Raw genomic sequence first — 23,622 nt, forward strand, 5'->3', positions numbered from 1 at the left:
GCCTACTCATTGCCCAACTTTTGAATGAGGCCATGACTGGCGGAGGCCTCCCAGATTCGTGGAGGGGTGCGGAAGTCGTCCCTATTTTTAAAAAAGGTTGTAGGGACGACCCTGCCAACTACCGTCCCATAAGTCTGCTTGATTCTACCCAGAAGGTAGCAGGGAAAGTAGTTTTAGGGAGGATCTTGCAGTGGGCCGAAGAAAAGCAGGTCTTGTCTGACTTTCAGGCCGGTTTTAGAACAGGTACTGGCACGATTGAGCAGACATTCCGTTTTCTAATGCTTTATTGGAAAGTGGTCAAGCTGGGCAAAGGCAGTCTGTATCTCGCCTTTATAGATCTTCGGACTGCCTTTGACCTAGTTCCACGTAACCAATTGTGGGCTGTTCTTGAGGGCTTGGGCATCCCCCCGTACTTGCTCGCATTGATCATCAAATTCCACGAAAGCAACTTTGCTCAAGTTAGATGGGGCGCACAGGGCCAAAAAACATCTCGCATCTCTGTAGACAGGGGCGTCCGCCAGGGGTGTGTGCTAGCCCCCACTCTGTTTTCACTATACCTAAACGGAGTGGTGGAGTATCTTCTTAAATTACCAGCAGACGCACCCTGCCTGGCGGGCAGGAAGATACCAACTCTCCTGTTTGCAGATGATACCCTGTTGATTTCGAAATCCCCGCTAGGTCTCCAAACGTTGCTATCAAGGTTCCAGGAGTTTTGCGACTCCAGGGGCTTGGCTATTAACATCAGCAAAACCAAGTTCCTGGTGTTGAACCCCCCTAGGAAGACAGTACACCCCCCAACCCTTGACTCAGTCCCACTAGAAAGGGTGAGGGAATTCGATTATTTAGGCATCCGACTCTGTGACTCTATGAGTTGGAAGGCTCACCATCAAAAAATCATTCTGACTCATAGGAGGGTCACAGGTTCATTATTAAAAGAACATCGTGCCTCACCCCTTAAACCTATCGGGGTGATACTAGATATTTATAGGGCAAAAGCTGTGAGTGCGGCATTGTACGGGGCAGAGCTCTGGGGTACGCAGAAATTTGACACTCTGTCCCATCTTGAGAACAAATTCCACAAAGACCTAATGAGGCTACCTCACAGCTCTCCCACTCTTCCTCTCCTACTTGATACAGGCACACGCTCCATAGCCGAGCAGGCAAAGCTACGCCCTCTTCTATTATGGGCCCGCATATGGAATGTTCCTGAACTCTCAAGCTACGCAGATGCACTACGTGAACTCCTCTCAACCCCGGGCTGGTATAAGATCAGCTGGCTCGTGGAAGTAAAGCGCCTCCTTTGCGATCTGGGCTTGGGAGACGCTTGGGCCAATAGATCCTCACCACCTAAACAGCTGCTAAAGAAAATATTTTGGTCATGGGTGGGAAATGAGAGAGTGAGCCACTCCAACCTATGTAGATCTGCGGCTGAGTTTTTGGTTATTAAAGATCTCCCCCTTAGAGAACCCTACCTGGACCTGATCTCCAACCCAATAGATAGGGCACTGTATTTTAAATTTAGGGTTGGAGTTCTGCCCCTAGGTACATGGACAGCAAACTGGAAACCACCCTGGCAAACCATTGCAACCTGTCCTTTCTGTGTTAACAGGGATGAATCCACTGCCCATCTAATGTTCGAGTGTTCAGCGTATGTTGCCCCTCGCCGCAGATGGCTGAAACCCCTTTGCTTGAGGCTGGGCACCCGGTCACACGTGGAGGCCTTACAGATGCTAAGATCAGATACTCATCCCTTGTTTGCTTGTTGCCTGGCAACATTTTTGGGATGGGCTTGGAGGATAAGATCTGTGAGGAAATTGCTCCTCCAGTAAAGGTCATCCATTCCGACTCTTTTGGTTTTAGCCACTTGATGCTGTGTTTTTTTACTCTTTTTAATGATGGTATATCGCTGTTTGCTGTATAAATGTATTTTAGATGTACATCTCAAACTGTTTGTTATTGGACTGCCTTTTTGTATTAGATGGTCGATCTGCACAACTGCTTTATATTTTAAAATTGTTTTTGCAATGTAATGCTTTTAAGAAATGATAAATATTTCGAAATAAAGCTATACAACAACAACAACAATATCTAATACTGTTAACATCATGGTTAAAAAAGATATTAGGGAGTCAAATTATTATCAGTTCATGTCACTTGATATGTGAGGAAATCAATATATTAACTTGATTAATTTCTATAACAATATCACAAGGAGTGAAGTAACAAATGTACTAGATGATATCACAAGTTGTATGCATAATCTCTGTGATGTGTCTTTGAAGGACTCTTGTGTGATTTGGGCAGGGGATTTTAACTGCTATTTGTGTGTTAATAGCCACTCTGGCGCATGTGGAGTGAATATTCTTCAAGGGGAGCCCTGTACTCACTTTGCACATACTATTGTAGGGAAACTCTTTAATAATCTACTCTCTGCACTAGATTTAGGATTTGCAAATGAAATATGTAATCTCCGAGTGCCATTTAATCCTACTTTTAATGGCAGAGGATGTAATACACTGATCGATTTCATATTTGTATCAAATAGTTATTATTGCAATATTTTTAACTTTGAAACAAGTGATATCGTATTAAGTGATCATTTTCCGATCAGCCTGTGTTTGGACTTTTCTTCTAATAACAACAAGAACAATGATGTTGTAGATAATCTCTATAGTCTCAGGCTAACCTTAGCTAAACTAAATGGTTACTCCATAAAATGGAATAGAGTAGACCCTGTTGATTTTCTTGAAGTCCTGGTAAAAAATAATTATAAAGACTTCATGACTTGTTTAGCGGAACACAGAGATTGTAATGCAGTTATTTCCGCATTTCGTAGCATCTCTGAAGAAATTAGTAAGGCTCTGTCTGGTACTCTGAAGAAGAATTCTGAATATAAGGTTAAGGGTTGGTTCAACTTAGACTGCAGAAAAGCGCATGGAGCCCTGATGCAAATACTTAAAAGTGAACCGAACCCCATCCCGAAATAAGAAAGGCCAGAGCAATTTATTATGAAGCTATAAAAAATCGAAACCATGCAATTAAACAGGAAGCGTGGCAAGCTCTCCATCAAGCCTGCATCTTGAAAGACACTACTGGGTTTTGGAAGGCGGTAAACACACCTTTTTTTGTGGCTAGACAAACGGACACTATAGAGATGGCTATTGATGAACCTTCCTGGGTAACTCATTTTACAGAACTTTATGAAAGAGATGTTTTAGTTGGGGCCAATGAAGTAGTACTAGCTCAAACGCCCGAGAAGAATTCAGAGGGTTTATTCCCATTAGATATATATTTGTCGTTACCTGAAGTGGAAACAGCTATCATAGAAAGCGCAGCAGGTAAGGCACCGGGGCCGGATGGGGTACCCGTAGACATATACAAGACAAACGTGGATCTATGGGCACCCCTTTTGACCAATGTCTTAAACAGTAGTAATAAAAAAGGCTTTTTAAACTCATGGTAGGAGGCAATTGTGGTCCCCATCTTTAAGAAGGGTGACCGAAACGATCCCAAATGTTATAGACCCATTTCATTGTTAGACTCCCTGATGAAAATAGCAGGGAGAGTCATATTAAATATACTACAGATATGGGCGGAAGACACAGGAGCTCTCTCAAAGTTTCAATACAGCTTTAAATTTTTGGTAAATATGTGGCAGTTAAAAAAGCCACAAAATATTGTGGGACACCTTGTTACAACTAGGCATCGATCTTAATATTTTGAATTTTATTAAAGGATTATACCGGGGAGCAGGTGCAAAAGTACGATGTGGCAAAGAGGGCCAATGCTCCAGAAAATTTCCAATAAAAAAAGGAGTACGCCAAGGTTGCATCTTAGCACCTTTTTTATTCAATCTCTATATAAATAACGTGGCAACCCATTTAATGGATGAAAAGCAGGACTTCCCTCAAATAGGTGGTAATCCTGCCCTCATATTACTTTACGCCGATGACGCGGTAATAATGGCCAGGACCCAGATTGGACTACAAAAAGCACTTAGTTCCTTCTCAGACTATATGAGTAAGAGGGGGCTAAAAATTAATACTGGGAAAACTTTCACCATGTGTTGTACGCACAAAAGAAATATCCAATGTAAGATTTCCTTAGCTAAGTCCAAGATAGAACAAACCAAAATTTCCTCCTATCTGGGGATCATATTTGATAAGAATGGGTCATGGTCGGCAGCCGCTCACACGAAAAAATTTGCATTTTCTCGTGCGATTGGGGCAGTTCAACACTTTGCCAACCAAATAGGGGGCAGACTTGTACACATTTTGGTAGAGATTTACAAATCTAAATGTGTTTCAACTTCAACATATAGTGCAGGAGTTTGGGGGATTGTAGATACCCGAGAGATTCAACTATGCGAAAATTCTTTCCTCAGGTATCTGTTAGCTGTACCTAAGTCCACTTCTACATATGTTTGTCACAAGGAACTAGGACTTGCGTATGTCACAGACCTTATTAAAGTGAGCCCTGTGTTGTTGTGGCATAAGGTATGGACCTCAAATAAGACTGAATTAAACAGGAACATAATACAGGACTGTCTTAAGTTACATAGGGCTTTGAATATCCATTGGTTTACCTATGTTAAGGATTTTTTTAAGGAGATCGGATACCCTGTATTTTTTGACTCCCCGGCCCTACTAGCAACAATAACAAGGAAAAAACTGAAAGAGATTTGCCTCGTCTTACTAGAGACTAAACGATGGCAGCTAGAGGGAAAAAAGGTGTCAGTGATGGAGAATCTTATAGTCTCACAGAAACCTGGGATCCAGAATTATTTGGTATGCACCCAGAGTTGTTATACCAGGATGTTACTGACACGTTTTAGAGGGGGGAATTTCTTCAGGTTAATTACGTTTCCAGAACAGAATATATGGTTAAAAGATCTGATACTTTGCCCCTGTGACGATACTTCTCAGCAGTCACGTATACACTGCACCCTGTTTTGTAAATTTTATACATTGCCTAGGAACAAATATTTAAAATTTCTACTGAAACGATAGGGCTTGAGACAATGCAGACCGGCATTATTGAAACTGCGAATGCTTGAAGATGAGATGTCCATGTACCTAGTTGCCATATTTTTAAAAAGTGTAATTAGATGTAGATCTACTATGAATTGAAACTTCTCCTGCCTACCACTCTGTATTTTCTTAGTTTTATATGAATTTTTTAATCAATGTTTGGTATGAATTTTTATCTGTGCTTTTATGATTCCTCTAACTAAATCGAATAAAGCTACTTTTTGACTTTGGCTTTGAAGATACAAAAAAACTTGTACTTGTCATAGAGGTAGTGTAAGTGTATCACATAGTGAGTGATATGAGTATTACAGGAAATGTTGATCATGAGTGAGGCAGAGGTGTTTTAGATTTGTTGTAGTTGTTGGAGATGTTGGTGACATTTTGTATTCCCTTGTAGAGGTTTCTTTTAATGGTATACAGCTCCTTGGTAAGATAAAGGATGAGCAGAGTGTGATCGCCATACCAGATGATGTTGAGGTTCTGATAGCATGCTAGTTGTTTAAGGTTCTATGTTCATGATAAATAGCATCGGGTGGAGGTATAACCATTGTTAGTTGGTCCAAAAGATGTTGGTGCTTTGGTTCAGAAGGCTGGGAAACAGACGCTTAAGAGTACTATTAAGTAACTTCCAAACTAAGGATTTCACACATACTATTTGGCCATGAGGTATGGTATCTGAAACAAAAAATGACTATTTTGGGTAAATGTTGTTAGCATATGTTTCGACATTACTTTATTTAGAGTGTATAAGAAAGAAGTAATAATGTTTTGTTACTTTGTGATTGTTGGTGACATTCCTTACTTACGTAAGAAATTGCTGTTCGAAAAAGACATTTAAGATATGTTTTTTTCTAATTGTTACATTCTTAATGAAAATGTTGAATGGGTTTTTTAAACACAATCTTTTTGATTGTGTTTTTTTTTTGCCCGCTGTCATATGATGAGTAGTATTGAACTCACTGTTTTTAGTGAAATTCAATATATTCTGAGATCAGCAAAATAAAATATATAACATATTGTACAATTTATTTTGTATTTTGTATTGTGAAAGGTATATTATAACTCAATTGTTTCTTCTCTTCCACAGATATTATATTTATAAGGTAAGTACGACAAACAAAAAATACTTTTTCATCACTTTTTTACTTCACTTTCTCTCTATCCTTTCTTCACTCTCTCTATTACTCCTTTACCTTTCCTCATCTTACTCCTCTTCCCTCATTCTACTTACTCCCCTTCATTCACCTTTACACTCCTTCTCTCACCATCAGTACTCTTCCTTCACCCTCACTTATCTTGTCCAACTCCCTCTTTCCCCTGTCTGTTCCTCACTTGTCTTTTCTATCTTCCTCCATCACTACCCTTGTCTTGCTGTATCGATCAGTCTCTTCTCACTGCCCCCTTACTCTCTTTCCTTCACATCATCCCTCAGTGACCGTCACTCACTCCACTTCTTTCACTTCCTCACTCCCTTTTGCTCACTCCCCTCCATCTCTAAGTCTCTTCCTCTGTGTCAGTCACTATAACTGATTTACTCCTTCACAGTCCGTCACTCTCCCTGCTTGTCTCTTTTACTGTCTCCCTCTCTCTCCACCTGTCTTCCTTTTCTTTTCTCTCTCTTTCCATAAATCCTTCTCTCTTATTTATTTTTATTTTATTTATTTTTTGTACTTGTAGTGCACAACGGCTACCCAAAGAGGGTTTCCCGGCGCATCTCAGCCGCTTCTGTATGGATAAAGTATCTTATTAATCAAACTACCGGGTTTTTAGCAACTTGCGAAAACTGGAGTAGTTTGGCTCATTTCTCAGTGCGATGGGGTGAGAATTCCAATGAAACGGGCCCAGGTAGGCAAAGGATTTGCTTCCAATGCGTGCACGCATGAATTTAGGGATCATAAAACGGCCAAAATCATAAAACGGCCCTCTCTCACTTACTTCTTTTTCCTTTCTCTTATTATGCTTCTTTTTCCATCACTCCCCTTCCCTCACCCTTATATCCCTTCCCTCACTGTCACTGTCATTCATTCAATCTGAGTCCTCTTCCTCCACTTCATGTTCTCTTCTCTCTGCATCACTCTCATTCCATTTCTCCTGCACCCATTCCCTCACTCTTCCTCACACTCTCTCGCTCACTCCATTCGTCAATCCCCTTCCCTTATTCCCCTTTCCTCAATCCCTTTTGGCAACTCTCATTCCTTTAGTCTCTCACTCCTTTCACTCCATTTCTCTCTTCCTCTCTCCTGCTGTCTCACTCAGTCTAACCACTTCATTTCCTGACAGTCACTTGCTCTCCCTCTCTTTCTCTTTCACTCTCTCCCTCTGTGTTTCTCCCTCACCCTTCCTTTCTTTCCCTTTCTGTTTTTTCCACTTCTACTTTCTTTTGTATTATGAAATATATATTATAACTCATTTTTTTCTTGTCTTTCACAGATACTATATTTATACAAAAATATTCTATTAAGTTGTCATTATTTATAAGGTAAATATGACAAACAGAAAATACTTTTTCTTCACTCTCTTACTTCTCTTTCTCTCTTTCTTATTCTTTAATCTCTCTCTTACTCCCCTTCCTCTACTCATCCTACTCCCCTTTTCTCATTCTCATTACTGCCCTTCATTCACTTTTACAGTCTTTCTGTCACTATCAGTACTCTCTCTTCACCCTCACTCACCTTGTCCAACTCCCTCTTTCCCGTGTCTGTCTCTCACTTCTCTTTCCTATCTTCCTCCATCACTACCCTTGTGTTGCTGTAACGCTTAGTCTCTTCTCACTCCCCCTTACTTTCTTTCCATAACATCAACCCTCACTCACCTTCACTCACACCACTTCTCTCACACCCTCTTCCCTTTCGCTCAGTTCCCTTCCTTTATTCCCTCCCTCACTACCCTTTCCTCCATCTGTCTCTAAAACTCTTCCAATGTCTCAGTCACTATAACTGATTTACTCCTTCACACTCCCTCACTCTCCTTCTGTTTGTCTCTTTCACTGTCTCCCTCTCTCGTCACTATTTTTCCTTTTATTTTCTCTCTCATTCTATAAATATGCTTATTTTTCAATCACTCCCTTTCCCTCAATCTTTTATCCCTTCCCTCACTGTCACTGCCCTTCATTCAATCTGAGCCCTCTTTCCCCACTTCATGTTCTCCTCACTGTGCATCAGTCCCATTCCCTTTCTCTTGCTTCAATTCCCTCACTCACCCTCACTCTCTTTCACTTACTCCATCCGACAATACCCTTCCCTTATTCCCCTTTCCTCATTCCCTTTTGCTAACTCTCATTCCTTTAGTCTCTCACTCCCCTTCACTCCTTTTCTCTCTCCCTCTGTCTCACTCAGTCTAACCACTTCACTCCCTGTCACTCACTTGCTCTCCTTCTCTTTCTGTCTCACTCTTTCCCTCTCTCTCTCCCTCACCCTTCCTTTCTTTCCATTTCTGTTTCTTTCACTTCTACTTTCTTTTGTATTGTGAATTATATATTATAACTCAATTTTTTCTTGTCTTCCACAGATACTATATTTATAATAAAAAGTACTAATAACTTGTCATTATTTATAAGGTAAGTATGACAAACAAAAAGTACCTTTTCATCACTCTATTATTTCTCTATCTCTCATTCCCTTTCTACACTCTCTCTTTTATTCACCTTCCTTTTCTTCATCTTACTGCCCTTTCCTCATTCTCCTTACTCCTCTTCATTCACCTTTACACTCCTTTTCTCACTATCAGTACTCTTCCTTCATCCTCACTCACCTTGTCCAACTTTGTCTTCTCCCTCTCTGTCCCTCACTTCTCTTTCCTATCTTCCTCCATCACTACCCTTGTCTTGCTGCATCGCTCAGTCTCTTCTCACTCTCCCCTTACTCTTTTTCCTTCATATCATCCCTCACTCTCTTTCACTCACTCCACTTATCTCACTCCCACTCACTCTTTCCCTCACTCCATCTGTCAGTCTCTTTCCCTTTCCCTTACTCCTCTTTCCTCATTCACTTTTGCTAACTCCCATTCCTTTAGTCCCACACTCCCCTTCACTCCATTTCTCTCTACCTCTCTCCCTCTATCTCACTCAGTCTAACCGCCTTACTCGCTCTCAATCACTTGCTCTCCCTCTCTTTCTCTCTCACTCTCTCTCTCTCTTTCTCTCCCTCACCCTTCCTGTCTTTCTCTTTCTGTTTCCTTCACTCCTACTTCATCCCTCAGTCCCCTTTCCTCTCTCTTAATCTCCTTCCTTCTTTCTCATTCCCTTCCCTCACCCTCATACACCTTCCCTACCTGTCACTGCCCTTCACTCATCGTCACTACCCTTCCCAACTCCACTTTCTCCTGTCTGTATTTTTCACCCTTTCACTTTCCCGTTCCCTTTTCCTCACTCCCCCTCACTCTCCTTCTCTCACTCCATTCTATACTCCCCTTCTCTCACTCCCCTTTTCTAAGTTCCTCCATCCTCTCACTCCACTTCTCTCTCCCTCACTTCTCATCTCTCACTTTCCATTACCCCCCTTCCCTCACCCTCATACCCCTTCCCTCACCGTCAGTCCACTTCTCTTACCTTCACTCCCTTCACTCTGCTCTACCTCTCCCTTTCCATCTCTTACTCCCCTTCTCTGTCTCAGTTCCATGCTACCCTTTTCTCACTCCTCCTCTCTCACTTTTCTTTCCTTACTGTCCTTCCCTTACTCTTTCTCTCCACTTACCTCACTCCCCTACCCTTAGTCCCCTTGTTTCAGTCACTCTTTGACTCCCCTTTCCTCACTCACCATACTACCCTTTCCTCACTCTTTCCATCAATCCTTTCCTCCTTTTCACTCAGTCATTTCAGTAATTCATGTATACACTCCACATTCATTCAAAAAAAGTATGACACAGTATATAAAAGATGTAGCTCTTCTTTGAGAAGTGAGGTTAGTTCTGAAAATAACAATTTTTTTGGTCTTTTTTGTTTTGTATTTTTTTGTAGTTTTTTAACAATGTTATATTTCTTTTGGATTTTTTTTCAAACAAAAACAGTAAACAGGTAACAAAAAATTGTTCAACTGGAACAAAAATAAAAAATGAAAAAATTAAGTGTGGCGGCATACGTGCTGTGTGATCTTATTATCAATCAAGTCCACACTCTGCTCACCGTAACATAAACCTTCTTTGCAAACATTGCAAGAAATGTGAACTCTTGAAAAATTTGGACGGATGTCCAGCACTCTTGATGTTGGAGATTGTGCTGCCAAAGAGGTGCTGGGCACAGCAGGTGGAAGATCTCTGGCCAGGGCTCCAGTGGTCGCACGTGCATAATTATTTGGATGCATGTTCTTCACGTGCTGTATCATTGTGTGAATACAGAAGGAGTACTTCTTCTTGGGGTCGCCCCTCGACAACACACTCCCACAGATGATACACTTTACCTTTGGAGCATTGACTTTATTTTGCCCCTCCGGATAAGTAAAAAACTGCCAAATGAAGGAGTCCTTCACCTTCCTGGAACGTGGCTCCTCTTCCACCACGACAATGTCAGATGAGCTCTGGGGCTGCTGTGCTGCCATTTTCAAGTAGCTGTACCAAAGCAGAGATCCTTCTCTCTGGAAACCAAAAGAGATAGTGAGGGAAGTGGGTGGAGTTTTTCAAGATTCTGGACCAGAAACTACTATAAACCAATCAAAAGTGTTGTTTTCATGTCACATGACTTTACGTTTCACGACCGATGCATATAAATGACGATTTACCCGATTTTCGTAAAAGCTTTTAAAAACGTGAAAAGGAAGCGGGGCAGAGTCTCCTTGACCCCCTAGACCGTCTCATGGGGTCTCTGAAAGACCCCGAAGGGCAAAAAAACAATAAAAAAAAACAACAATTGCGAGGTGCGCGCACGTTGCACGCACCCTCGAGGCAAAAATGACTGAAAAACAAAAGTGGAGAACGTGAAAAGGAGGCAGGGTAGAGACTACTTGACCCCCTAGGCCTTCTCAGGGAGTCCCTGAAGAACCCCGTAGGGCAAAAAATATATATATATTTGAAAATTTGAAAACAATTAGCGAGGTGCCCGCACGTTGCGCGCACGTCAAAAAACAAACAAAAAATTAAATAACCAGTTTGAGTGTTTAGCTGTTGTGTTATATTTATATTCATGTTAAAAACCATAGGTTTCACACACCTTATATTTAGGAATTAGCATTTAAAAAACCTTGCAAATTCACTGAAAAAACCATAGGTTTCACACACGTTATAGTTAGGAATTAGCATTTAAAAAACCTTGCAAATTCACTGAAAAAACCATAGGTTTCACACACGTTATAGTTAGGAATTAGCATTTAAAAAACTTTAGAAATTCACTGAAAAAACCATAGGTTTCACTCATGTTATAGTTAGCTGGACATTTCTCTCATACAAAACCATTGAAATTCCCCCGTTATAGTTAGTTCAACTAACTATAACTCGCGTACCCGCAATGCACTGCTGATGACGTCACATATAACATCACTCATGACATGGTCAGTGACATCACTCAATTCGGTGTATTTGCAAGGTTTTTTAAATGCTAATTCCTAAATATATGTTTTTTTACATGAATATAAATATAACAACAACAGCTAAACACTCAAACTGGTTATTTAACCAGTGATGTCATGAGTGATATCACTGACCATGTCATGAGTGATGTTATATGTGACGTCATCAGCAGTGCATTGTGGGCATGCAAGTTATAGTTAGCTGAACTAACTATAACAGGGAAATTTCAATGTTTTTGTATGAGAGAAATGCCCAGCTAACTATAACATGAGTGAAACCTATGGTGAATATATATATATACATATATATATATCTGTATATATATATATATATATATATATATATATATATATATATATATATATATTACCTACTGGCGGTCGCCAGTAGGTATATATAGTTAGGATTGATTTCCATAGTGAAATCGCAACATTCTATTGGGAATAACTTTGGCGCCGGTTGAGGAATCTGCCTGAATTTTTCAGCAACTTTGCCTCGCGGCGGTCCGGTCCTTCCCTGAAAGTTTGGGGGGGGATTCGTCAAGCGGGGGCCGAGATAAAAGGGGGGTCCCAAAACGTGTTTTCCCCATGTTAATTTCCATAGGGCGGTCTGTCGCACTTTTAGCTTGAACGGCTGAATGGATTTTCACCAAACTTGGCAAAATTGTAGGGACTGGTACCCCGATGTGCCTTTGCTATGTCTCAAGATATATGCTCCAGTGGTTTTTACGAAAATTAACTTTGAAAAAATATATATTGGGCTACATTGGGCTATATATATGTTAGACCCCAAATGTAGCCCAATGTAGCCCAATGTAGCCCAAAGATGGCCACCAGAGACAAAAAAAAACAAATGTAGCCCAAATATCAGCCAGATGTAGCCCAACTATAGCCCAATGACAGAATGTCCCAGAGTGTTCTAAAGAACAACTAGAGCGCTAACAGTCTTACTTATGACAAAAGTATGGCACACCTGAAGTCATCTTGATTGGAATAAAGTGTTAACACTTAAAACATTTAATTTGCAAAGGAACAATATGAGGGGGTTCATTTTGCCATAGAAATTATGATTAGTGCTGAAGAAAGAAAAATTAGGGCACATTTTGAGTGACTTCTCAAATCCTGATATGCAGTCTCCCAAGATGGCCACCAGAGACAAAAGAGCCCAAATGTAGCCCAAATATCAGGCAGATGTAGCCCAACTATAGCCCAATGACAGAATGTCCCAGAGTGTTCTAAAGAACAACTAGAACGCTAACAGTCTTACTTATGACAAACGTATGGCACACCTGAAGTCATCTTGATTGGAATAAAGTGGTAACACTTAATACATTTAATTTGAAAAGGAACAAAATGAGGGGTTTCATTTTGCCATAGAAATGTTATATATATATATATATATATATATATATATATATATATATATATATATATATATATATATATATTTTCCACAAAGTTCCCAAAGCATTGAGAGAGAACACTACAGTGCTCCACCATCCGGCAATTAGGTGCAGCTTGCTTCCTGCTCCAACTCTTTAACATATGCCAACGCGTTTCGCGGTCTTGCGCCGCTTCTTCCTGGGCTGCTGAAATCACACAAAGAGGCAAGCATTACCTTCATTTTCATTCAATTTATTCATGCTTGGCCACAATGGGCGTGTGCTGTCAAGTCTTTCATAGTAATGCATGATGGGACATTGAGTTCACGAATGCGAGCAAATTCAAGTTCAATGTGCATTTAAATTTTTAAGCTTTGTAATAACCTTGAGTAGGTGTCGGGGCATAGATGCCAGTTTCATTAGCATTTTGAGCACTGTGCTTTCATGATCTCGATAAGTTCGATTTCAAAGCCTCAGTCAGCTGGCTGAGGTGTATCTCCAACTGACGATGGTTCCTCTCTCCACGGCAGGGATGCCGTGTAATTAAGTTTTCCACAAAATTCCCAAAGCATTGAGAGAGAACACTACAGTGCTCCACCATCCGGCAATTAGATGCAGCTTGCTTCCTGCTCCAACTCTTTAACATATGCCAACGCGTTTCGCGGTCTTGCGCCGCTTCTTCCTGGGCTGCTGAAATCACACAAACAGGCAAGCATTACCTTCATTTTCATTCAATTTATTCATGCTTGGCCACAATGGGCGTGTGCTGTCAAGTCTTTCATAGTAATGCATGATGGGACATTGAGTTCCCGAATGCTAGCAAACTCAAGTTCAATGTGCATTTCAATTTTTAAGCTTTGTAATAACCTTAAGAAGGTGTCGGGGCATAGATGCAAGTTTCATTAGCATTTCGAGCACTGTGCTTTCATGATCTCGATAAGTTCGATTTCAAAGCCTCAGTCAGCTGGCTGAGGTGTATCTCCAACTGACGATGGTTCCTCTCTCCACGGCAGGGATGCCGTGTAATTAAGTTTTCCACAAAGTTCCCAAAGCATTGAGAGAGAACACTACAGTGCTCCACCATCCGGCAATTAGATGCAGCTTGCTTCCTGCTCCAACTCTTTAACATATGCCAACGCGTTTCGCGGTCTTGCGCCGCTTCTTCCTGGGCTGCTGAAATCACACAAACAGGCAAGCATTACCTTCATTTTCATTCAATTTATTCATGCTTGGCCACAATGGGCGTGTGCTGTCAAGTCTTTCATAGTAATGCATGATGAGACATTGAGTTCCCCAATGCGAGCAAATTCAAGTTCAATGTGCATTTCAATTTTTAAGCTTTGTAATAACCTTAAGTAGGTGTCGGGGCATAGATGCAAGTTTCATTAGCATTTCGAGCACTGTGCATTCATGATCTCGATGAGTTCGATTTCAAAGCCTCAGTCAGCTGGCTGAGGTGTATCTCCAACTGACGATGGTTCCTCTCTCCACGGCAGGGATGCCGTGTAATTAAGTTTTCCACAAAGTTCCCAAAGCATTGAGAGAGAACACTACAGTGCTCCACCATCCGGCAATTAGATGCAGCTTGCTTCCTGCTCCAACTCTTTAACATATGCCAACGCGTTTCGCGGTCTTGCACCGCTTCTTCCTGGGCTGCTGAAATCACACAAACAGGCAAGCATTACCTTCATTTTCATTCAATTTATTCATGCTTGGCCACAATGGGCGTGTGCTGTCAAGTCTTTCATAGTAATGCATGATGGGACATTGAGTTCCCGAATGCGAGCAAATTCAAGTTCAATGTGCATTTCAATTTTTAAGCTTTGTAATAACCTTAAGTAGGTGTCGGGGCATAGATGCAAGTTTCATTAGCATTTCGAGCACTGTGCTTTCATGATCTCGATAAGTTCGATTTCAAAGCCTCAGTCAGCTGGCTGAGGTGTATCTCCAACTGACGATGGTTCCTCTCTCCACGGCAGGGATGCCGTGTAATTAAGTTTTCCACAAAGTTCCCAAAGCATTGAGAGAGAACACTACAGTGCTCCACCATCCGGCAATTAGATGCAGCTTGCATCCTTCTCCAACTCTTTAACATATGCCAACGCGTTTCGCGGTCTTGCGCCGCTTCTTCCTGGGCTGCTGAAATCACACAAACAGGCAAGCATTACCTTCATTTTCATTCAATTTATTCATGCTTGGCCACAATGGGCGTGTGCTGTCAAGTCTTTCATAGTAATGCATGATGGGACATTGAGTTCCCGAATGCGAGCAAATTCAATGTGCATTTCAATTTTTAAGCTTTGTAATAACCTTAAGTAGGTGTCGGGGCATACATGCAAGTTTCATTAGCATTTCGAGCACTGTGCTTTCATGATCTCGATAAGTTCGATTTCAAAGCCTCAGTCAGCTGGCTGAGGTGTATTTCCAACTGACGATGGTTCCTCTCTCCACGGCAGGGATGCCGTGTAATTAAGTTTTCCACAAAGTTCCCAAAGCATTACTATGAAAGACTTGACAGGACACGCCCATTGTGGCCAAGCATGAATAAATTGAATGAAAATGAAGATAATGCTTGCCTGTTTGTGTGATTTCAGCAGCCCAGGAAGAAGCGGCGCAAGACCGCGAAACGCGTTGGCATATGTTAAAGAGTTGGAGCAGGAAGCAAGCTGCATCTAATTGCCGGATGGTGGAGCATTGTAGTGTTCTCTCTCAATGCTTTGGGAACTTTGTGGAAAACTTAATTACACGGCATCCCTGCCGTGGAGAGAGGAACCATCGTCAGTTGGAGATACACCTCAGCCAGCTGACTGAGGCTTTGAAATCGAACTTATCGAGATCATGGAAGCACAGTGCTCGAAATGCTAATGAAACTTGCATCTATGCCCCGACACCTACTCAAGGTTATTACAAAGCTTAAAAATTGAAATGCACATTGAACTTGAATTTGCTCGCATTCGGGAACTCAATATCCCATCATGCATTACTATGAAAGACTTGACAGCACACGCCCATTGTGGCCAAGCATGAATAAATTGAATGAAAATGAAGATAATGCTTGCCTGTTTGTGTGATTTCAGCAGCCCAGGAAGAAGCTGCGCAAGACCGCGAAACGCGTTGGCATATGTTAAAGAGTTGGAGCAGGAAGCAAGCTGCATCTAATTGCCGGATGGTGGAGCACTGTAGTGTTCTCTCTCAATGCTTTGGGAACTTTGTGGAAAACTTAATTACACGGCATCCCTGCCGTGGAGAGAGGAACCATCGTCAGTTGGAGATACACCTCAGCCAGCTGACTGAGGCTTTGAAATCAAACTTATCGAGATCATGGAAGCACAGTGCTCGAAATGCTAATGAAACTTGCATCTATGCCCCGACACCTACTCAAGGTTATTACAAAGCTTAAAAATTGAAATGCACATTGAACTTGAATTTGCTCGCATTCGGGAACTCAATATCCCATCATGCATTACTATGAAAGACTTGACAGCACACGCCCATTGTGGCCAAGCATGAATAAATTGAATGAAAATGAAGATAATGCTTGCCTGTTTGTGTGATTTCAGCAGCCCAGGAAGAAGCGGCGCAAGACCGCGAAACGCGTTGGCATATGTTAAAGAGTTGGAGCAGGAAGCAAGCTGCATCTAATTGCCGGATGGTGGAGCACTGTAGTGTTCTCTCTCAGTGCTTTGGGAACTTTGTGGAAAACTTAATTACACGGCATCCCTGCCTTGGAGAGAGGAACCATCGTCAGTTGGAGATACACCTCAGCCAGCTGACTGAGGCTTTGAAATCGAACTTATCGAGATCATGGAAGCACAGTGCTCGAAATGCTAATGAAACTTGCATCTATGCCCCGACACCTACTCAAGGTTATTACAAAGCTTAAAAATTGAAATGCACATTGAACTTGAATTTGCTCGCATTCGGGAACTCAATATCCCATCATGCATTACTATGAAAGACTTGACAGCACACGCCCATTGTGGCCAAGCATGAATACATTGAATGAAAATGAAGATAATGCTTGCCTGTTTGTGTGATTTCAGCGGCCCAGGAAGAAGCGGCGCAAGACCGCGAAACGCGTTGGCATATGTTAAAGAGTTGGAGCAGGAAGCAAGCTGCATCTAATTGCCGGATGGTGGAGCACTGTAGTGTTCTCTCTCAATGCTTTGGGAACTTTGTGGAAAACTTAATTACACGGCATCCCTGCTGTGGAGAGAGGAACCATCGTCAGTTGGAGATACACCTCAGCCAGCTGACTGAGGCTTTGAAATCGAACTTATCGAGATCATGGAAGCACAGTGCTCGAAATGCTAATGAAACTTGCATCTATGCCCCGACACCTACTCAAGGTTATTACAAAGCTTAAAAATTGAAATGCACTTTGAACTTGAATTTGCTCGCATTCGGGAACTCAATATCCCATCATGCATTACTATGAAAGACTTGACAGCACACGCCCAATGTACCAAGCATGAATAAATTGAATGAAAATGAAGATAATGCTTGCCTGTTTGTGTGATTTCAGCAGCCCAGGAAGAAGCGGCGCAAGACCGCGAAACGCGTTGGCACATGTTAAAGAGTTGGAGAAGGAAGCAAGCTGCATCTAATTGCCGGATGGTGGAGCACTGTAGTGTTCTCTCTCAATGCTTTGGGAACTTTGTGGAAAACTTAATTACACGGCATCCCTGCCGTGGAGAGAGGAACCATCGTCAGTTAGAGATACACCTCAGCCAGCTGACTGAGGCTTTGAAATCGAACTTATCGAGATCATGGAAGCACAGTGCTCGAAATGCTAATGAAACTTGCATCTATGCCCCGACACCTACTCAAGGTTATTACAAAGCTTAAAAATTGAAATGCACATTGAACTTGAATTTGCTCGCATTCGGGAACTCAATATACCATCATGCATTACTACGAAAGACTTGACAGCACACGCCCCTTGTGGCCAAGCATGAATAAATTGAATGAAAATGAAGATAATGCTTGCCTGTTTGTGTGATTTCAGCAGCCCAGGAAGAAGCGGCGCAAGACCGCGAAACGCGTTGGCATATGTTAAAGAGTTGGAGCAGGAAGCAAGCTGCATCTAATTGCCGGATGGTGGAGCACTGTAGTGTTCTCTCTCAATGCTTTGGGAACTTTGTGGAAAACGTAATTACTCGGCATCCCTGCCGTGGAGAGAGGAACCATCGTCAGTTGGAGATACACCTCAGCCAGCTGACTGAGGCTTTGAAATCGAACTTATCGAGATCATGGAAGCACAGTGCTCGAAATGCTAATGAAACTTGCATCTATGCCCCGACACCTACTCAAGGTTATTACAAAGCTTAAAAATTGAAATGCACATTGAACTTGAATTTGCTCACATTCGGGAACTCAATATCCCATCATGCATTACTATGAAAGACTTGACAGCACACGCCCATTGTGGCCAAGCATGAATAAATTGAATGAAAATGAAGATAATGCTTGCCTGTTTGTGTGATTTCAGCAGCCCAGGAAGAAGCGGCGCAAGACCGCGAAACGCGTTGGCACATGTTAAAGAGTTGGAGCAGGAAGCAAGCTGCATCTAATTGCCGGATGGTGGAGCACTGTAGTGTTCTCTCTCAATGCTTTGGGAACTTTGTGGAAAACTTAATTACACGGCATCCCTGCCGTGGAGAGAGGAACCATCGTCAGTTGGAGATACACCTCAGCCAGCTGACTGAGGCTTTGAAATCGAACTTATCGAGATCATGGAAGCACAGTGCTCGAAATGCTAATGAAACTTGCATCTATGCCCCGACACCTACTCAAGGTTATTACAAAGCTTAAAAATTGAAATGCACTTTGAACTTGAATTTGCTCGCATTCGGGAACTCAATATCCCATCATGCATTACTATGAAAGACTTGACAGCACACGCCCATTGTACCAAGCATGAATAAATTGAATGAAAATGAAGATAATGCTTGCCTGTTTGTGTGATTTCAGCAGCCCAGGAAGAAGCGGCGCAAGACCGCGAAACGCGTTGGCACATGTTAAAGAGTTGGAGAAGGAAGCAAGCTGCATCTAATTGCCGGATGGTGGAGCACTGTAGTGTTCTCTCTCAATGCTTTGGGAACTTTGTGGAAAACTTAATTACACGGCATCCCTGCCGTGGAGAGAGGAACCATCGTCAGTTAGAGATACACCTCAGCCAGCTGACTGAGGCTTTGAAATCGAACTTATCGAGATCATGGAAGCACAGTGCTCGAAATGCTAATGAAACTTGCATCTATGCCCCGACACCTACTCAAGGTTATTACAAAGCTTAAAAATTGAAATGCACATTGAACTTGAATTTGCTCGCATTCGGGAACTCAATATACCATCATGCATACTATGAAAGACTTGACAGCACACGCCCCTTGTGGCCAAGCATGAATAAATTGAATGAAAATGAAGATAATGCTTGCCTGTTTGTGTGATTTCAGCAGCCCAGGAAGAAGCGGCGCAAGACCGCGAAACGCGTTGGCATATGTTAAAGAGTTGGAGCAGGAAGCAAGCTGCATCTAATTGCCGGATGGTGGAGCACTGTAGTGTTCTCTCTCAATGCTTTGGGAACTTTGTGGAAAACGTAATTACTCGGCATCCCTGCCGTGGAGAGAGGAACCATCGTCAGTTGGAGATACACCTCAGCCAGCTGACTGAGGCTTTGAAATCGAACTCATCGAGATCATGGAAGCACAGTGCTCGAAATGCTAATGAAACTTGCATCTATGCCCCGACACCTACTCAAGGTTATTACAAAGCTTAAAAATTGAAATGCACATTGAACTTGAATTTGCTCGCATTCGGGAACTCAATATCCCATCATGTATTACTATGAAAGACTTGACAGCACACGCCCATTGTGGCCAAGCATGAATAAATTGAATGAAAATGAAGATAATGCTTGCCTGTTTGTGTGATTTCAGCAGCCCAGGAAGAAGCGGTGCAATACCGCGAAACGCGTTGGCATATGTTAAAGAGTTGGAGCAGGAAGCAAGCTGCATCTAATTGCCGGATGGTGGAGCACTGTAGTGTTCTCTCTCAATGCTTTGGGAACTTTGTGGAAAAAAAAAATATATATATATATATATATATATTCACTGAAAAAACCATAGGTTATAGACCATATATAGTTAGGAATTGGCATTTACAAAACCTTATTTTACTCACACAAAACCATTGAAATTCGCATATATAGTTAGTTGCACTAACTATATATCGCTCACCCGCAATCCACTGCTGATCATGTCACATATTACATCATTCATGACATGGTCAGTGACATCACTGATGACATCACTGATGACATCTCAAATGACATCACTAATGACCTCACTGATGACATCTCAAATGACATCACTGATGACATCACTTATGACATCTCAAATGATATCACTGATGACATCACTGATGACATCACTGATGACATCTCAAATGACATCACTGATGACATCACTGATGACATCACTGATGACATCTCAAATGACATCACTGATGACATCACTGATGACATATCATTTGACATTACTGATCACATCACTGATGACATCATTCATGTGATAATACGATGAACCTCTTCAGACTCTAATATAACCTTAGATACACTCAGTGTAAACAGACACTCACAGACTGTCATTCATCCATGGAGTTACTCACACACCTAGTCAGTCATGCAAAGAATCAATCACACCTCCATTTCCTCAACTATACAGTTATACCCACCTTACTTATTCAAACATATACTAACACATATTTACTCTCTTATACAATCCCTGATACAAGTTCACAATGATCCATACAGCCACTCACACATTCACTGGCTCTTATGCACAGTTATTTATATATGTCAACTCTCACATGTACTGTGTTTTACATATGTACTTACTTTGACATGTAGCACTGAGATATCCATTCACTCACCAATACACTCATGCACACAGTCAACCGCCCATACAGCTGTTTCCACATGCACTTTTGAACCCATACATCTAGTGAATCAACTGCTCACACATCTATGCACAGAGTCATACACCTCCCAGCCACCCACACACACACTCAGTCTCCCATACAAATACTTGGGCAACCAATCAATAACCCATATAGTTACTCATATAGCTACTGATCAACACATGCAGCAGTTTACAGAACAACAGACATAATGATGCACAAATTAAGACAGTTTAGTCACTAACCCATGCACTCAGTGAGACACATTTAATCACTCACTCATACAGTCAGTCATGCACCTACTAAATCCTTCATCCAGACACTTATACATCCACTCATTCTTCAATATGTAAGACATATTTTAACTTTACAGAAACATACAGTCACTGGATGTTGTCATCAGTGATGTCATCAGTGATGTCATTTGAGATGTCATCAGTGATGTCATCAGTGATGTCACTGACCATGTCATGAATGATGTAATATGTGACATGATCAGCAGTGGATTGCGGGTGCGCGATATATAGTTAGTGCAACTAACTATATATGCGAATTTCAATGGTTTTGTGTGAGTAAAATAAGGTTTTGTAAATGCTAATTCCTAACTATATATGGTCTATAACCTATGGTTTTTTAAATGAATTTTCAAGGTTTTGTTAATTCTAATTCCTAACTATATATGGTCTATAACCTATGGTTTTTTCAGTGAATTTCAATGGTTTTTTAATAGCAAATATCAAAAGCTGTAAAATGTATTCTTCTTTTAAAGGAAAAATATATTTTATATGTATTTAATATAATTTTTTTATGTATATACATTTTTTGAGGGAACAAATTTATCAACTATCATGCTGAAGAAGAGTGTGGGGAAAAACAAACAAAGAGGAGGACTAAGAGGAAAGAACAATCAGTTCAAAAATACAATTGCTTTAAAGCATGAAGTGCTTTTCCACACATTTACATTTAAATAACCCATATTAGAACATATAAAATATCTACAGAGGAGACGGTGTACATTGAATTTTAGACTCTTCATTGGTACCTACATGTTGGTACTTACATCACCCACACAACACAACAGCTCTATTCAGAGCTACCCTACCTCAAAGCACTCTAAAATATTATTTTAATATTTCCCTTGGTTTTCCCCTTGTTACGCTTTCCGGAACGCTACCCGGTGCGCGGACCGGGCGCTAACCGTGCGAAAATTTGAAAAAAAAGGTTTTTATTTTACATATATGGGCCTCCTCAGCCACCCTCAGAAAACCTAGGGGGTCAGGATATGTCTCCCGTGCCCCCTTATACTCATTCCCAACATTGTTTATCCTCCATCTTGTGACTAAATTCGTCCAAAACACAAGATGGCGGACTCCTGTTATGCTACCGGTGAGCTACCCGGTTCGCGTACCGGGTAGCGCTTCCACCGCGAAAAATCGAAAAAAAAATTATTTTATTTTTTTGCCCCGCGGGGCCCTTTAATAGCCCCCACATGAATCCTAGGGGGTCAGGAGGGGTCTACCTTGCCCCCTTTCATTCATTTCCCCCTTCATTTATTTACACCTCTTGTCTCTCGATCCTACCGAGAGACAAGATGGCGGCCGCTCCGGACTGTTTAGAATGTTGACAGTCACCGGAGAGCCAATCCGTTTCTCCTCGCGAAGTTCCGTTACGCGTCTGGTACGTGAACCGGGGCGCTAACCGGGACGCTGTCACAGATATATATATTTTTTGAACGTTAATTTCTCAAAATCCACTGGAGCACATATCTTGAGACCTAGCAAAGGCACATCGGGCAAACAGTCTCTACAATTTTGCCAAGTTTCATAGAAATCCATTCAGCCGTTCGAGCTAAAAGTGAGTCCAACCGCCCTAAGGAAAACTCAATGTTAAAAACACGTTTTGGGACCCCCCTTTATTCTCGGCCCCCGCTTGACGAAACCCCACCAAACTTTCAGGGGACGCTCAGAAACAAAATATGCCTTTTTCCTGAAAATTTCAGCCACTTCCGTCCATCAACGCCAAAGTTATTCAACATAGAATTTTCAGAAATCCCTATTCAAAAAAATCCTAACTATAAACCCCTCATTTTGTTCCTTTTCAAATTAAATGTATTAAGTGTTACCACTTTATTCCAATCAAGATGACTTCAGGTGTGCCATACTTTTGTCATAAGTAAGACTGTTAGCGTTCTAGTTGTTCTTTAGAACACTCTGGGACATTCTGTCATTGGGCTATAGTTGGGCTACATCTGGCGGATATTTGGGCTACATTTGGGCTCTTTTGTCTCTGGTGGCCATCTTGGGAGACTGCATATCAGAATTTTTTTAATGAAATATTAGAGGATTTGAGAAGTCACTCAAAATGTGCCCTAATTTTTCTTTCTTCAGCACTAATCATAATTTCTATGGCAAAATGAACCCCCTCATTTTGTTCCTTTGCAAATTAAATGTTTTAAGTGTTAACACTTTATTCCAATCAAGATGACTTCAGGTGTGCCATACTTTTGTCATAAGTAAGACTGTTAGCGCTCTAGTTGTTCTTTAGAACACTCTGGGATATTCTGTCACTGGGCTATAGTTGGGCTACATCTGGCTGATATTTGGGCTACATTTGTTTTTTTTTGTCTCTGGTGGCCATCTTTGGGCTACATTGGGCTACATTGGGCTACATTTGGGCTCTAACATATATATAGCCCAATGTAGCCCAATATATATTTTTCAAAGTTAACTTTCGTAAAAACCACTGGAGCATATATCT

This window comes from Lissotriton helveticus, chromosome 4_1, assembly GCF_964261635.1.
Source record: "Lissotriton helveticus chromosome 4_1, aLisHel1.1, whole genome shotgun sequence".
Taxonomy (NCBI): domain Eukaryota; kingdom Metazoa; phylum Chordata; class Amphibia; order Caudata; family Salamandridae; genus Lissotriton; species Lissotriton helveticus.